Below are 16,476 nucleotides of genomic sequence, written 5' to 3'. Positions count from 1 at the left end.
TACAGATGTCTGGTCCTGCCCATCAGGCATCCCACCACCAAAGACGGATGCAGGGTTGGGGGAGCTGTCCTTCAAGCAGTTTACTTGTGGGAGAGACCCCAGGACTCATTCTGAGGAGCCATGCCAAGCCTGGTGCAGGAACACTGAGGGAGGAAGATGAGTTCAGTGCCGGGAAGTGCAGTTGGATTGGAGGCTGGCGGGTCAGATTAAAGGGAGGCAAGCAGGCCAAGGTCAGCATGACCGAGGTTGAGAGAGCCAAGTGAGGTCTGAGAGAGAAGAGCAGGGTAGCCAGGATCCCAGATTGCTCTTTTGCAGGGGGAAGTGAAGGACGAGGGTCTAATCTGTTGGTCATCTGTGAACACAACTCCAGCTAAGAGGAAACGGTAGGTTGGATCCTCTGCGAGGCAGATGCCAAGACAAGGTTAGATATTCAAGAGATTTGTTGGGGAAATGCTTGTGAAGGATAAAGGGGAGAGAGTGGCAGCAGGCAGGGCAAACCTGCAGAAGTGATGCGGGACTGCCCCCCAAGGGAAAGCAGAGGTGAAAGTTAAGAGGGCTGGACAGGAAGGTCTCAAACCTAAGCTCCCTTCTGAGAAAGTTTTGTCTGGGCTTGTATAGTGGTTCCTGAACCAAGTCACCCATTGGAGTACCCTGCGTCTGTTAGGGGTGGGCGGGCACTTGCTCCCCTGCTGCACCCAGTCACTGGCTGTATCTGGTAGGGGTGGGCAGAGGCTTGCTCCCCACTGCCCCCTCCCTTCACTCAGTCATTGGCTGTATCTGGTAGGGTGGGTGGGCACTAGCGCCCCTGCTGCACTCAGTCATTGGCTGGGAGCTGCCCTGGGAAGCCTGGCCTCAGTACACGTGCTGGTGGATCCAGAGGGGCAACAGTAAGAGCGGGCTTCCGGAGAGCTCGTGGTGCATTTCCATGGTCTCTAAATGGCTTAAAAGAGGCTGAGGGACGTGGCTCCGAATCACTTCCGGGGCACATTATCTTCATATTGCCACTTCCAAATGCTCATTGGCATTTAGAGTTATTTAATCCAATTCACCTGGCACAGGAAGGGAAGGGAGGTGGGGAAATCAAGAAGAAAGAAGAGTCTTATAGTTGTAAAGTACTGGTCTCCAAGAATGGAGACCTGCGTTCTCAGGTTCTGTCACTAACTCTCTCTGCAACCAAAAGCAATCCATGTTCCCTCTGTGGGCTCATTTCTGCATTGGTAGATTGGGGGTAATAGTAATCTACACCTCCTAGACATGTTGTGAGGATAAAAGAAAATTGTGGATGTGAAAGTTTGCTTTTAGCAGAAAAGAACTATATGGTTATGTGTGGACAGACAGCATTCTGCCTATGGAATATGTCTCTCTCTAAATAAACTCTCTCTCTCAAAAAGAGAACGATACAGATACGTGGTATTATATGAACATTATTAATAGGGGTAGGTTGGGGTTATTATAATGAGTAAATAAGTGATTTCATGTGACATGCTGAGCCAGGCACAAAGGCTTAATAAAAATTAGGTGCTATTTTTCCCCCCGCCCCACAGTTTGGTCAAGAGCCAATTCTATTCAGGGATAATTCTCGAATGAGTTTAGGCCTAAACAGTTTTCCGCAGGAAATCTGAACTCAGAGCTGCTACTCAGGGCTTACTCTGTCCTGGCTGAGCTTCTACTTCCTGTGCCAGCGTTTGCTGGGATTCGGGAGGCTCTGTGGAGAGAGGCTGCAGTTTAATATTTAATGTTGTCTCTGCTCCTCCACCTCTGTGAAGTAGGCACTGTTAGTATCTCTGTTTACAGAGCAGCTCAGAGAGGTGAAGCATCTTGTCCAAGGTCACAGAGCAGGCCTCAGTCACAGCTCAGAGCTCTCTGGAGCAGGAGCCATCAGACTGAATACTCCCTCTCAGGAGTGTGAAAAATGAGCTAGGTGTGTCAAGGGCCTGGCAGAGTGGTGGTACAGGCAGGCTCAGCAAACAGCTCTTATTTCAGTCCAGGTCTGCCCCGGGTGTGGGTAGCTGCTCCTGAAAAGCTTCCCGAGTCCTTCGTTGCCCGTCCTTACCAGAGGTGCCACGTTACACATCCTTACGCAGAATATGACCTCTCTGTCAGAAGGCCAGCTTGCTCTGTTGGTGTGTCCCTGGCGTGGCTGCCTGGCAATGCTGCCTTTGAGGCCTCTTGCCATCTTGGAGGGAGTTCCAGCTGGTTGGGCTGCTGCCCGCTAGCCCAAGGGCTGTATGCAAGGAGAGGGCATTTTTAATAGTTCTTTGGCATATTTTCTGGCCCCCAATATTTTTTTTTTTTTTTTTTGCGGTACACGGGCCTCTCACTGTTGTGGCCTCTCCCGTTGCGGAGCACAGGCTCCGGATGCGCAGGCTCAGCGGCCATGGCTCACGGGCCCAGCCGCTCCGCGGCACGTGGGATCTTCCAGGACCGGGGCATGAACCCGTGTCCCCTGCATCGCCAGGCAGACCCTCAACCCCTGCGTCACCAGGGAAGCCCTCCCAATATTTTTAAAGCAAATTTCTCTATCAGTTGGCTCTCCCTCCTGCATTTGTTTATTCATTCAACAAACTTGTTGAACACAAACACCACCACCACCAATGCTCACAACATCTACAGAGTGCTTTTATGTTCTAGGAACCATGATGACTACAAGGAAAACAAGACTAGAAAAATCACTGTTGAGCTGTTACTCCGGGCAAGGCACCAAGCTGAGCACTTTGCATCATGACCCTTCCCATCTTTAAGCAGCCCTGTGAGGTGGATGCTATTATCCCCTCGGTACAGAGAAGGAAGCTGAGATTGAAAGAAGTGAAGTAACTTGCCTGAGGACACACAATTAATAAATATTGGAAAAAAAAATTGGCACCAGATTCAGACGTTTTGGCTCCCAAAGCCAGGCTCTTAACCACTACACTGACTCTTCTAAGGGCGTGTGTTTCTTAAGAGATGGATGTTTTAACATTTAGCTATGCAAAAAAAGTAATCTTTAGAATAATTTAGGTCCAGATTCAATCGCCGATCCACTAGTTACTAGTTGTGTAACCTTGGATAAATTTGTGGGGAAAAAAAAAACACTTCAACTAGTAACTAGTGCCCTTCTAAGTGCTGTATATACAGCCACACCTTGGAGAGATTGCGTATTGGGTTCCAGACCACCGCAGTACAGTGAATATCACAATAAAGCCAGTCACACAAATTTTTTGCTTCCCTGGTGCATAGAAAAGTTATGTTTACACTGTATTAGTTAAAAATAATTATTTGAACTTTAATTATTTCCATTCTACAGAAGAAGGAACTGAAGCTCAGAGAGGTTAAGTAACTTTCTCTAAGCATATCAGTCAAGGTCCAGTCAGAAGATAGAAACCATACAGTAATTTGAATGGAGAAAGGTTAATATAAAGAATTGTAAACTAGTTGCAGGGCATATTAACTACTGAGGGGTAAAGATAACAGTAAAGAATGCACGAGTAGAGGATGTAAGGAGCACTCTCTTCCTCTAGGGTGGAGGCAGGGTACCTCTGAAATAATAAGAAATATATATATATATATTGTTCTCTGCCCTGAATCCTAATACAGAGTTCCTAAAGTCCTGTAATTTCCTGAATGATGGAGGAGATAGGGGTGCCTCACCTAAGGCTCCTAAATCCCTTGGAATTTTCTGGGTGATAGGAGTGTCTTTTGTTCTAATGATGCCACTCTTGGGAGGCTTCTGTATGGGGTCTGGTCACCTGAAAGACCAAGCATGATTAAGCAGCTTGGAACTTTCAGCACTACCCTCCACCCTCTGGGAAGGGGTGAGGGGTTGGAGATTGAGTTAATTAATAATCAATCATGCCTGTGTGATGAAGCCTCCATTAAAAAAAATCCCTGAACTATGGTGTTGGGAGAACATCCGGGTTGGTGAACATATCCACATTCCAAAACGGTGGTGCACGATGCACCCCAACTCTATGGGGACAGAAGTGCCTGCACGCAAAACACTTCTAGATCTTACCCCATGTACCTCTTTATCTGGCTGTTCATCTATATCCTTAATTGTGTCCTTTATAATAAACTGCAAATGTAAGTAAGTGTTCCCCTGAGTTCTGTGGGCCATTATAGGACGTGATCAAGGCTGAGCAGGGGCTTATGGTAATCCCCAATTTCTAGCCAGTTGGTCAGAAGTATAGGTGAGTACCTGGGACTTGTGATTGACAGTCTTGTGGGATTGTGCCCTGAACTTTTGCGTCTGCACTAACTTCCGATAGTTAATGTCATAGCTGAACCGTAGCACACCCAGGTGGTGTCTGAGCATTGGAGAATCAGTTGGTGTGCCCCCGCCTCCTCCCACTCCCACATTTGGTGTCAGAAGTGCTGTGAGTCTAGGACAACATGGGAATTTTCTTTCAGTATGCAAGGAAGGAACAAATTTAGAAGAGGATCCCTTCTCCCTAGGCTGAGATTCAGACCTCAGTGGAAGGGGTGTGACTTAGTCCACTGGATGGTGGAGAGGTTTGCTGAGGTGCCACAAGTGGGAAACCAGATCCTGGGATGCCAACAGAACTCTCTAGGGACCTGCCTTCTGGGGTGTGATTAAGATCCCCTGAGGGGCTGACTGGGAGAGTGCTGCTTATGTTTGCAGTGGAGTTGCCTTTTGGGGTGCTGGTGAAACTTGCTGAGGTGTGAGCACCATTGCGATCGGCTGTCCTTTACATGCTGGTTGCTATTCACCACAGGAGAAAGAAGAAAGCAAGCACACGGAACCAGGAAGAAAAGACCCTTCCTCCTGTAGCACCCTCTAGTGCCCTCTACTGACAAAGCTTAACATTATATGTCCACTGACAAAGGAGAAATGTTCACAGGGTCCATCTTCAGCATTACAAAGCTGGGCGATGAAGGTGAGTACGGAACTGAAAGGCAGTACATTGATAACTGGCCCGGTAAGTATTATAACCTATTAAAATCCAGGTTTAGGGCTTCCCTGGTGGCGCAGTGGTTGAGAGTCCGCCTGCCAATGCAGGGGACACGGGTTCGTGCCCCGGTCTGGGAGGATCCCACATGCCGTGGAGAGGCTGGGCCCGTGAGCCATGGCCGCTGAGCTTGTGCGTCCGGAGCCTGTGCTCCGCAACGGGAGAGGCCACAACAGTGAGGCCCGCATACCACAAAAAAGAAAAAAAAAAAAAAAAATCCAGGTTTATCTGACGCCAAAGCCCCAATTCTTTCAACAATAACACTGACCTTTTCTGACCTTCAGTTTTCCCATCTCTAAACTGGCAACAACAGTGCTTGTCTCACAGGGATGCTGTGTGTATTAAATAAATGAGGTACATACAGATCTGGAACATTGTCGAGGCTCAGTGAGAGTTAGTTGGTCTACCTGCCAGATAAATGATAATTTTTCGCTTGTGATTCATACAGTTCTTTTGTATCACTTTCACTGACTTTATAACATCCGGAGTCTTTTGTAAATTACAGTATTACTTGTAGGCCATTTGCATCGTGTATTTCTTGTATTATTAGATGTGGCAGATTTGACCATGGAAGAAAGGCCATCTTCCCATCACATCCTCTTCTTTGTGGGTCATACTCTTTTTAGTGTCAAACTGTGTGTGTGTGTGTGTGTGTGTGTGTGTGTGTGTGTGTGTGTGTGTGTGTGTGTGTGTGTGCTGCTCTTTGAATGAGGGTTACCTTTATAGGTGGGGAGTACATTAGTGAAAATTTCATGTTCAATCTTTGCTTCCTTACTTGACCTCATAACTGTCGGAATTCTGATAATCCCTCCTCAGGCATTGAAGACATCCTATAGAAGTCTGTTTCTCAGAGCTTGTACCTTTCCCATATTTACTGCCCATCATTTCTTATACCAGCACCCAGGGGGCCCTTAGGGACCCTCTTTGTCTCCTGAATCTAATAAATGTCCCTTGTGCTAAAGGTTGGCCAAGAGCCTTTGGTTGTTTGCAAGGGAGCCCTGGCCTTCTAGTGGGGCCCAAGCCATGCTGTCTGGCATGTGGTTTTGTGGGACAAAGAACACGTCATCTCTTTTGTTCCTTTCTATCTTCCAGGCCACGCTTTATACACAATAATAGAATGTTGGAACAGGGATGGGTGACATACTATGCTCCAACTAAAATTTATTAGGGGTCTAGCCTTCAATTTTTCACGTGTTCTGACATTTGGCATTTCATGTATTCTGACATTTCACAGCTTTCCTTTGAGGTTGCTGGATATTTTTGTCCTTATTTTAGTGATGGGGCTCAGAGAAAGTGACTTGTTTCAGGTCTCCCAGCTGAGGAGTAGAGCTAGGGTAAGGATTGTGGTGTCCAACTCTTAACTCCAGGCTCTTTCCCCCAGTTTACAGATGAGGAAACTGAGGCCCCAAGATGGGAAAGGACTTACCCAGAGGCACATCAGCAGGTCAGTGGACCCAACCCAGACCCTAAACACTCTCATTCCCTGTTCATCTACTTTCCTTCCCAGACTGGTTATTGAGCTATTGTTTTAGGAAAGGAAAACAAATTTCATATGAAGTGACTTAAAAGCTTTCAGACTCTTCCTTAATTGCACAACCAAAAGCTCCATTTTATTTACAAATGTTATTTTTTAAGACATTTGAGATGTCCAGTGATACATTTACTTCATTACTGAATTGGCAATGTGCAGTAACTAAAAATTCATCTGATTCATCAACCTTTCAACACCCTTTGACATAGGGACTATATCGTACTGAGATTTCATTGTCCTGAAACAGCCACAAACATTTATATGTGATCAAAGAGAAGAAATATCTGTCCAGAAGCCAGGTTTTCAGATTCTGAGCCCAGTGCTCTGGCTCATTTGCTTTATTAAAGAATGTTATATTTTTTTACTGATTAACATGATGGCCAAAATTACCCAGTGCTTTGAACTTTACCTTGCATGTATTAACTCATCTAATTTGTAGAACAATCCCCTGTCATAGATATCATTATCATTCCTATTTTACAGAGGTATTTACAAGGGGATATATTGATAATATTAAACACTTATATATTGTCTAGTCTTTGTAAAGTTTTATTTTCTACTTTTAACCCTTGAATCATCTACTCCTTGTGAGGTTCCTTCATGTCCCAAGATATTTTTAATACTATGGATCAATAATGCACAAGGCCTCAGTTAAGATAGTTTAAGTTCAAGTGATTGAACGTCTGCCTAATACTGGCTTAAGAAGTAGGCAGTTTCCCATTTTCAGCAACATGAATGTACCTAGATATTATCATACTACGTGAAGTAAGTCAGAGAAAGAAAAATATCATGTGACATCACTTATATGTGGAATCTAAAAAAATGATACAAATGAACTTACTTGCAAAACAGAAATAGACTCACAGACATAGAAGACAAACTTATGGTTACCAAAGGGGAAAGGGGGGAGGAGGATAAATTGTACACGCTACTACATATACAATAGATAAACAACAAGGACCTACTGAATAGCACACGGAACTATATTCAATATCTTGTAATAACTTATAATGGAAAAGAATCTGAAAAAGAATATATATATATATATATATATCCAGTTTTATATATATATTTGAATCACTTTGCTGTACACCTAAAACATTGTAAATCAACTATACTTCAATAAAAAAAGAAGTAGGCAGTTCCAGGCTGGTTCAGGGACCAAAAAACCAAAATCAAAACAAACCAAAACCCCAAAACAAAACCAGCCTCTTTCCGCCCGTCAGTTCCTCTTTCCTCAGAACACTGACTTTTGTCTTCAGGCTTGTTGCCTTATGATTTAAATAGAGCTACTTCAGCCTCAGTCCTCAAATGACTATTTTTCAAAGGTAGGAAGCCAAGGGATGCCACAGTAGCATCTCTCTATCAAGTGAGGACATCTTCTCCTAGAAGCCCTCCGGTAAGTTTCTCCATATAGATCACTGAGTTGAACTGAGTCACATGGCCACTGCTAATTGCAAGGAAGACTAGGGAAATGACAACCTCTGTGTGTGTGTAGATGTCAGCATGAAAAAGGGGGGAAGGAAATGTCTATTGGGTATTCAAACAACAGTTTCCATCACACATGATAAATTGCTAGTGGATACTTATCTTTTAATGTGGTCTCCAGGGGCTACTGAGCCATTCTATTTATTTAATTCTCAGAACAACATTGGGAAGTTGTTGAGTCACATGGTGGAAGTTCAAGAGCTAAATATGGTTGCTTTGAGATGTCATAATTCTATGATTGAACAATGCATGGTATATCAGGATAATTTCTGCTGTATAGAACAACCACCTTTCCTGTGAGGTTTTGTATGAGTTTGAGTTCCACTTCTTGCCCTTGCCCTTGTCCAATAGTTTATTTTAGCTGAAGAGTTTAGGTAGAACAAAGGGGCCATATTCATTAAAATGAATAAAATGATATTCATTTCATACAATGAGATCAGCAATGAGATGAACTCCCTTAGAGACAGGATTTATTTCAGGACCAAAGAAGGAAGAACAGGTATGTAAAGAGGGTCTTAACATTATCCTTGAGGGAGGGCTGGCTGGGGGACATCTCTGGGAACTTGGCCCTTCTTTTCTAGGAAAATGCCCCACACATTGTTGGCCTCTCCTGGGAGCCCTCACAGAGGGAGAACTCTCTCCACAAGACTCATCCTCAGAAACTGCAAAGCAGATGTTTGCTTTGAGGAGGTAAATGTTTACCCTTCTGTCTTATTTTCAAAGATTAGCAGAAAGGACTATAAGATCTTGCCTGGTTGATTTAGAGGACAGTTTGCTGCTGGGCCCTAGGACTAAGATGCCCATTTGCTACCACCTGTCTGCTTCTCTGATACGCAAAGTTGTTTCTTTTGGGGAGATCTGCTGGGGTGGGGAGCAGAGTCCTTCCTTCCCCTCTAGAGCTTGGTGCCCACTCTGCATGGTGAAGACAGCAAAAGGTAGCAGACTTTTTAGAAGCAGCCACCTTCTCATGCCTGGCATTGAACCCAGGTATGGCCATGAGAGCGGAAGGACACCTGACTGGGAGCCAGGGCTCTAGCACTGACCCATCTGGCAGGCACACATGCAGGGAGCGCCTGCTCTGTGCCAAGTACCACGCTAGTGGTCAGCCTGGGAGGAGAGTCAGGCTTCCCACCTCCACGTCCAGTGCCCTTTGCTCTATTCATGTGAAAAGAAGAAAGGCAATTAACATGGAGCACATTCTACATGCAAGACATTGTGGTACTGTTCCGTTTTATTGGTAAAGAAATGGAAGGTGAAGAGTGTGAGGTCCATGTGCACAGCCATGCAGGTAGGAGGTGGTGAAGTCAAGGAGGGAACCCATAGTAGTCTGCTCCAAAAGTTACCCTCGTCTCGAGTCACCCAATAAGCTCAGCTCAGAATGGCGACTCACTTGTCGTTCTCTCTCTGAGGAGCTTGGACCTTCTCTTGAGCATACTTGGAGCCACTTAAGTGTTTATACAGGGAGAGAGGTTAGATTTTCAGTGCTAAGGAAATCCCTTTGAAATCTTTCTGTGTGTGGCTTTGGAGGGGTTGGTATGAGACTGCCGCTGGGGAAATCTGAAGGAGACAGTGTATCTAGGGCAGAGGTGATACGGAGGAGACAGGGTGGTGGGACAGAGGATGTAGAATCCGTAGGACTTGGTGAGGACTGATTGGATGTGGTGGGTTTGAGTGGGAGGAAGGCACTGCAACATCTAGACCCAATGTTAGCATTTTGCATAACAGTCTCATAATCAGCACAGCTCTTCACTCATATTATGCTTCCTACAAACTGCATTGGCTTTCGCTTTGGAATGAATGCCTGTGTGCCCCCAAATTCATATATTGAAACCTAATCCCCAGTGTAATGGTATTTGGAGGTAGAGCTTTGGGGGAAGTAATTAGGTTGTAATGGCAGGGCCTTCATGAATGGGATTAGTGCCCTTAAAAAAGAGACCCCAGAGAGGTCCCTCATCCCTTCCACTATGTGAGCACTCAGCAAAAAGCCATCTGTGAACCAAGAAGTGGGCTCTCACCAGATATCAAATCTGCCAGCACCTTGATCTTGGATGGCCCGGCCGCTGGAACTGTGAGAAATAAATTTCTATTGTTTATAAGTGATTCAGTCTATGGCATTTTATTAGAGCAGGCTGAATCGACTAAGAGAGCTTCCAAGTACGTTAGCCCAGTCTGACCATCCTGACCAGTGATCCCTTTATTGTGCGGGCTTTGTTGAGGTTGGTCTTCTTTTGTTCTACCCTGTCACCACCTTCAGGGTACTGGATGGCCATTCTCGCTGCCTGCTCCTAACTTTACTGTATTAGTTAGTATAACACTTTCTCCTGTGATGACAACACCGCCCTCGCCCCCACGCCCCCCACCCCGCCAATTAATTTCTTTCTCCTTCATCTAATAGTTCAAGGTGAGTGTGCCTAGTTGGTGGGTGGCTTTCTACCAGGTGGTGAATCAGGGCCGAGTCTCCTTCTATCTTGTGGATCTGTTAACCTCTGGGACCATGGAGTCCTCTGTATTCAGCCAAAAGATGGACAAAGGAGAGGGTGGAGCAGACACACCTGACTCTTACCTGCCTTTCCTTGCCAGTGGCATGTATCACGTGTACTCACATTTCATAGTGGACACTAGCCTCCCACACCTACCTGGATGTAGGGGGACTGGGCAACACAGTCTCTAGTTAGGCAGCTGCTGCTTCCCAGGACAAGTCCATACGATGGAAGGGCAAGCACGAGTTTTGGGTAGAGAGTAGCCATCTAGGCTACTCCACCCCAGGTCTATTTCCAGCCCTAACAGCGAGCACATCAGAGGCTGCATGTCAAGGACCCTTTAAGGGGTTCAGGGCCTATTAGCCACATCACATTATGAAATACGATAAAGGAGGCACAAAACATGTGACCCCCCCCGATAGTATATATTAGGTTGAAATATATGGAGGTGCTGTTTTGTAGATAAAAAGCAGTTGAATGTTGGCAATTTCATATGATTCAACCAAATATATTGGGGAAGTGCTTCCAAAAGAGATTTTCTTAAAAATCTAGCTCATAATTTTGGGAAAGTACTGCATACTTTGCTGGGGGAGTCAAATACACTTTAGCCAGTTAAAAGCTTTGAAAAATCCTGTATTTAAGAAAATCCTGCATTGATGGGTTTCTTTAATCAGTGATTTCCTAAGTAACCCCTGTTTAATCAGTGACTTCCAAGCTAATTTGTGCATAGAATTCATTTTTCCAAAATGCCTCTTAAGCTCTCCTAGAATTAGTCTTTTACTTTTTTGCACTTTGCATGGAACGCATGAGGGAATCCATGAGTGAATCCTTTTATATAGCAGAAAAAAAGGTTTTTCTCTACAAAAATCCATGTTGAGCATACTGGTGGAAATGATCAGTGTGTGTTGAGTGAATGAATGACTTTGAACTATTCACATTTCTCTGAGCCTGTGGTTTTCACCTGCAAAATTAAGATGACCAATTAAATGAGAAGACCCATGTAGAGAGTGTAGGAAGGGATGCCTGTGTGTTCACTTATTCCTTCGATTAGCATCCCTGAGGCTGAAGAAGGCAGCCGCTTGCCATGGAGAGGACACCTCGTTTCAGCAGCCACATGTGGGATTGCTTTGGTCCTGACGTTCAAACATGTTTAAGCCCGGCTTCTTGAGAGTTCACATGGATGTTAGGGTCTGGCAGAGTTATTTTTGTGCGCTCAAGAGAGAAGAAAGTAAAAAGCAACATCCTTGTGTTTGCATGAAATGGCTGCCCTGTGATTCTGGGCTGGAGGTTGGGGGTAGGGGTGGGGGGTTCAGTAAGCAACCAAGCTGAGAAGTCCACGTGGAACCACTTTTCCATGGTCTAATCTGGGAACTGGAATGCTCTGAGCTTGCAGTAGAGTTATGGCTCTGGTTAAGGGGCTGATGCGCTGGGGCCAGCATAGCCTCTGGCAGGGCCTTGGACACATCTGTCCTCCCCCTGTCCTGACCTTGCTTTGGCAACCTCCTCCCAAGGCCTGGCAGAACCCCCAGAACAGATTTTTCTCCTGGCCTCCAGTGAGCCTCTTCACTGGCTTCCAAACATGTGTGACTAGTTTGGCCAGCTAAGCCCGAGGCCCCTCTGCAAGTGGGGCACTTGCTGGCATGGGTCTTCTTCCACCCTACACACTTGCTATGGCTTCCGGCTGAGTCACGTACCTGGTCCTCCTGCAGGACACCACCCCCAGGGCTCTTTTCAACACTAAGAGGAAGTGGGTAAGGGTCCTTATTTGGGATTAAATGCTGTCCCTGTTTTCCAGGTTGCAGTGGGACTGGTGCCTTACCTAGGTCCTCCTGCCAACAGCCGCTTGTGAGCTCTGTAACCTTGGACAGATACTCTAACCTCCTTGAAACTCAGTTTCTTCATCCATATAATGGGGATAATTATTGTTGTTTCATCTCCTTCAGCCACTACACGCTCATTGAGGGTGGTGTTCTGCATGCCAAACACTAGAGATGCAAAGATGAACTACAACCGGTTCCTGCCTCAAGCAGGTGATACTCTCTAGAAAAAAAAGATGTGAAAGTAAGTGCCAAGTCCCAGACTGGGCATCCAGAGCACATTGAAGTGGAAATGACTGGGACTTTAAATTCACACATACGTATGCTTGAATTCCAGCTCTGATATTAAGTCACTGTGTGATCTTGGACAAGATATGTTTTTGGGTCCTCAGCTCCCCCATCTGTACAATGAGGAGGTTGGACTAAATTCTCTTTTTTCTCTGATATTCTCTGATTGTATGAAGTTATCAACCTAGAAATCAAAAAGAGAAATCAATTAGTTGAATTGGTCACTTGATGTCATGTGTCAGCGCCCAGTGGGTACTGTGGCACTTATAATTCTATCCTGGACATTCTATATTGAAGACATTTTGAGGAGTCCTTTGTATTTTGGGGGAAAGAGCCTAAGCTTTGGCATGCGACATTCTTAGACTCTAATTCCACCTTTGCCACATACTGGCTGAGTGACTTCAAACAAATCACTCAGTGTCTCTGAGCCTCCATTGGCCATCATAAAATTTTGGAAAAAACATGCACTTTGCAGCTTTGTTGTAAGAATTAGAGACTGCTTAGGTGCAGCGCCTGGCACAGTGGACCCTTGCTATGTGGTCCTGAGTCCCTGGAGAGCAGACTGTACATCTGGCCCATTGGTCTCTGCAGGGCCCAGTGCAAGGCCTGGCAGGGACAGATCCTCAGTACTCATTGAACGAATGAATAGGTTTCAGTGCTATACTTTGTAACTTGGGCCCCAAACAAGCATATTTTCCTCTGTTGCAGGAGGCATATAACAGGGAAATGGAAAGAACTTTAGACTCAGATACAGGCCTGAGATGCAGGTTGTATAGTATGGACCCTGCCCAGGAATTATAAACCCTTGGGCAAGTTGGGGCCCATCTCAGAACTTCAGCACCCCAGTTACCTCAAATGCAAATTGTCCTGCCTTCCTTGCTGTGTTCCAAGGTGGTCCAAAGAATTTGTGGCTGTGAAACTACTCTGTAAACTCTGAAATGCCATCCCACGTAGGGCTGTTGTTGCCAGCAGCAGTTTGCAGAGGGCCATGAAGCTGTTGACATCTGCCATTTGGCATTGGCTTGGAGGAGGTTCAGATGGCCCAGGGCTCAAGCATATGAACTTCTGGAATTTCACATGCTGGGAACATCATCAGGAGACACTGGTTGACCTCCCTTTGTTCCCAGGGGAGAATATGTACTTGGCTCACTGTCCCCATGGATGTTAGTGAAGCATTTATGCAACACAAGCAAGGCTTCCAGAGCATCCTAAAGCAATACTAACTTTTGTGTGGAGCTTCATAGTTTGTGTATCAGATTTACACCTATGGGTTTCACAGAGGAATGCTTAATATACCCATCTTACAGATGGGGAAACTGAGGCCCAGAGAACCATTTATGGAGTTTTTATCATGTGCCAAAAACTGTGCTGGGTGTTCTGTTTGCTTTCTCTTTAGTCTTTATCAGGGATTTGAAGATGCAGAAACTGAGGCTTAGCTACGTCAAGTGATTTGTTCAAGGTCACACAATGTATTAGTTAGGGTAAGAGTTAAGATGCTCTAACAGAGACTGCAAAATACCATCACTAAAGCCAGATCCAGGTGGGCTGCTTTCTCACGTAACAGTTTACTCCAGAGGTACGTGTATGGAGCAGGCCACACACAGCTCTGCCCCCTGAGGTGACTCAGCTACCTGAGTTCCTTCTCATTTTGTCATTAGAGTGTTGCCTGTCCACTTAGTTGAAGCTGTTTTTCCACCAGCACATATGTATTCCAGTCCACGGGAAAGGGGAAAGAGAGGGAGTACAGGGCGAGCAATTTCCATTTACAATGTGTTGGTGAGAATATAGCCATACCAGGCAGCAAAGGAGCCTGGGAAATGTAGTCACAAGCTGGGTGGCCAATTTGCCCATTCCAAACTCAGAGAGTGGAGGTGTCCTGCTAATCCATGTCTAGCCATCTCTGCTACACACAGTGAATGGTGAAGCTGGGATTTTTTTTTTAACATCTTTATTGGAGTATAATTGCTTTACAATGGTGTGTTAGTTTCTGCTTTACAACAAAGTGAATCAGTTATACATATACACATGTTCCCATATCTCTTCCCTCTTGCATCTCCCTCCCTCTCACCCTCCCTATCCCACCCCTCTAGGTGGTCACAAAGCACCGAGCTGATCTCCCTGTGCTATGTGGCTGCTTCCCACTAGCTATCTATTTTACATTTGGTAGTGTATATATGTCCATGCCACTCTCAAACTTTGTCACAGCTTACCCTTCCCCCTCCCCACATCCTCAAGTCCATTCTCTAGTAGGTCTGTGTCTCCATTCCTGTCTTACCCCTAGCTTATTCATGAACTTTTTTTTCCTTAGATTCCATATATATGTGTTAGCATACGGTATTTTTCTCTTTCTGACTTACTTCACTCTGTATGACAGACTCTAGGTCCATCCACCTCACTACAAATAATTCAATTTCATTTCTTTTTATGGCTGAGTAATATTCCATTGTATATATGTGCCACATCTTCTTTATCCATTCATCTGTTGATGGACACTTTGGTTGCTTCCATGTCCTGGCTATCGTAAATAGAGCTGCAATAAACATTTTGGTACATGACTCTTTTTGAATTATGGTTTTCTCAGGGTATATGCCCAGTAGTGGGATTGCTGGGTCGTATGGTAGTTCTATTTGTATTTTTTTAAGGAACCTCCATACTGTTCTCCATAGTGGCTGTATCAATTTACATTCCCACTAGCTGAGTTTTGAACCAGATCTGTCTGCTCTTTCTATCACTCCACAGATTCTCTGGGAAGAGGGCAAATTCCTTCCCTGAGTTCTGCTCCTCTCTACTGTCCTATCCTCTTGGCCCATAGAGTCAGACATCTGTTGCCGTTAGTATAACTGGGCATACTGTGTGTCAAACACAGAGTGCTTTTCATAAATTGTTTCAGTCTTTAAGGAGACTGCAAGACTTTGTGTAGGGATCTCATAAAGTGTCAGTTGATCTGAAATGCTCAGTGACCCTGGGCATGTGGGTGTGGCAGTCCAGCTTCTCAGTTCTTCCCTGCTATCACTGATGCTTGAGACCTTGGGGTCTGTATACGTCTTTCAAAATTATGGCACTTTCAGATGATGGACTGTTATCCAGCCATCACAAAGAAAAAGGCAGGCGTTTATATACTGATATGGAAGGATTGCCTGGCAATATTGGTAATTGGCAAAAGAAAGGACATAACACTGCCTACACCGTGCTACAGATGGGTAAGCATAACACATTTGCCTCTAATAGTGAATAGACCTCTTATAGTTTACGCAAACAGCTGATAACAGTGATCCCCTCCCAGAGAATGAGATGCTGGGAGACCAGGAATGGGAGAAACACTTATTCATTCTGTACACATCTTTGTATTTTGAATTTGTTACCATATGGGTATAAATATTTCCTATTTTTTTTTAAAGTAAAAATAGAAACTAGACCTTGGGGTGTGGAGATGGCTAGGTGACCCTGGTTGATGACCCTAAACCCTTTTGGAGCTCCAGTTTCCTGATTTGTGAAATGAGGAATAAAAATCGTGGTACAGGTCTGCCTCACACAAGAATCACATGCAGGAATGGCCACAAAGGGCTTAAGTAGTGCAGGAGAAATTGTTTTGTTCACGATGAGTGTTACCTATCATTGTTATAGCTCCTTCTTGGTAGGGACAGGGAGTGGATATTCCGTTTGTCTCAAGGAAACGTGGTCCAGATTCTGGCATTCTCTTTGGCCCTAGGAGGAACTTCCCGCCTAGAGAGCATGGTCCTTCATTCCAGCTTCCTTTGGGAAGTGCTCTGCTTGGAACTAGCAAGAGGAAGGTGCTGATTTTGCTGCTTCAGGAAAACTGGGACCCGAGAAAGGATTGTCTATCACTGGATAGCCTAGGCCCCGATGGCATCTGAATGCCTTGTAGTCTATAACCCCTTCTGACCTTGGAAATGCCAGGACCTAGA

Source organism: Kogia breviceps, chromosome 1 (assembly GCF_026419965.1).
Source record: "Kogia breviceps isolate mKogBre1 chromosome 1, mKogBre1 haplotype 1, whole genome shotgun sequence".
In the NCBI taxonomy this organism is placed as follows: Eukaryota; Metazoa; Chordata; class Mammalia; order Artiodactyla; family Physeteridae; genus Kogia; species Kogia breviceps.
This window is presented reverse-complemented; position numbering follows the sequence as displayed.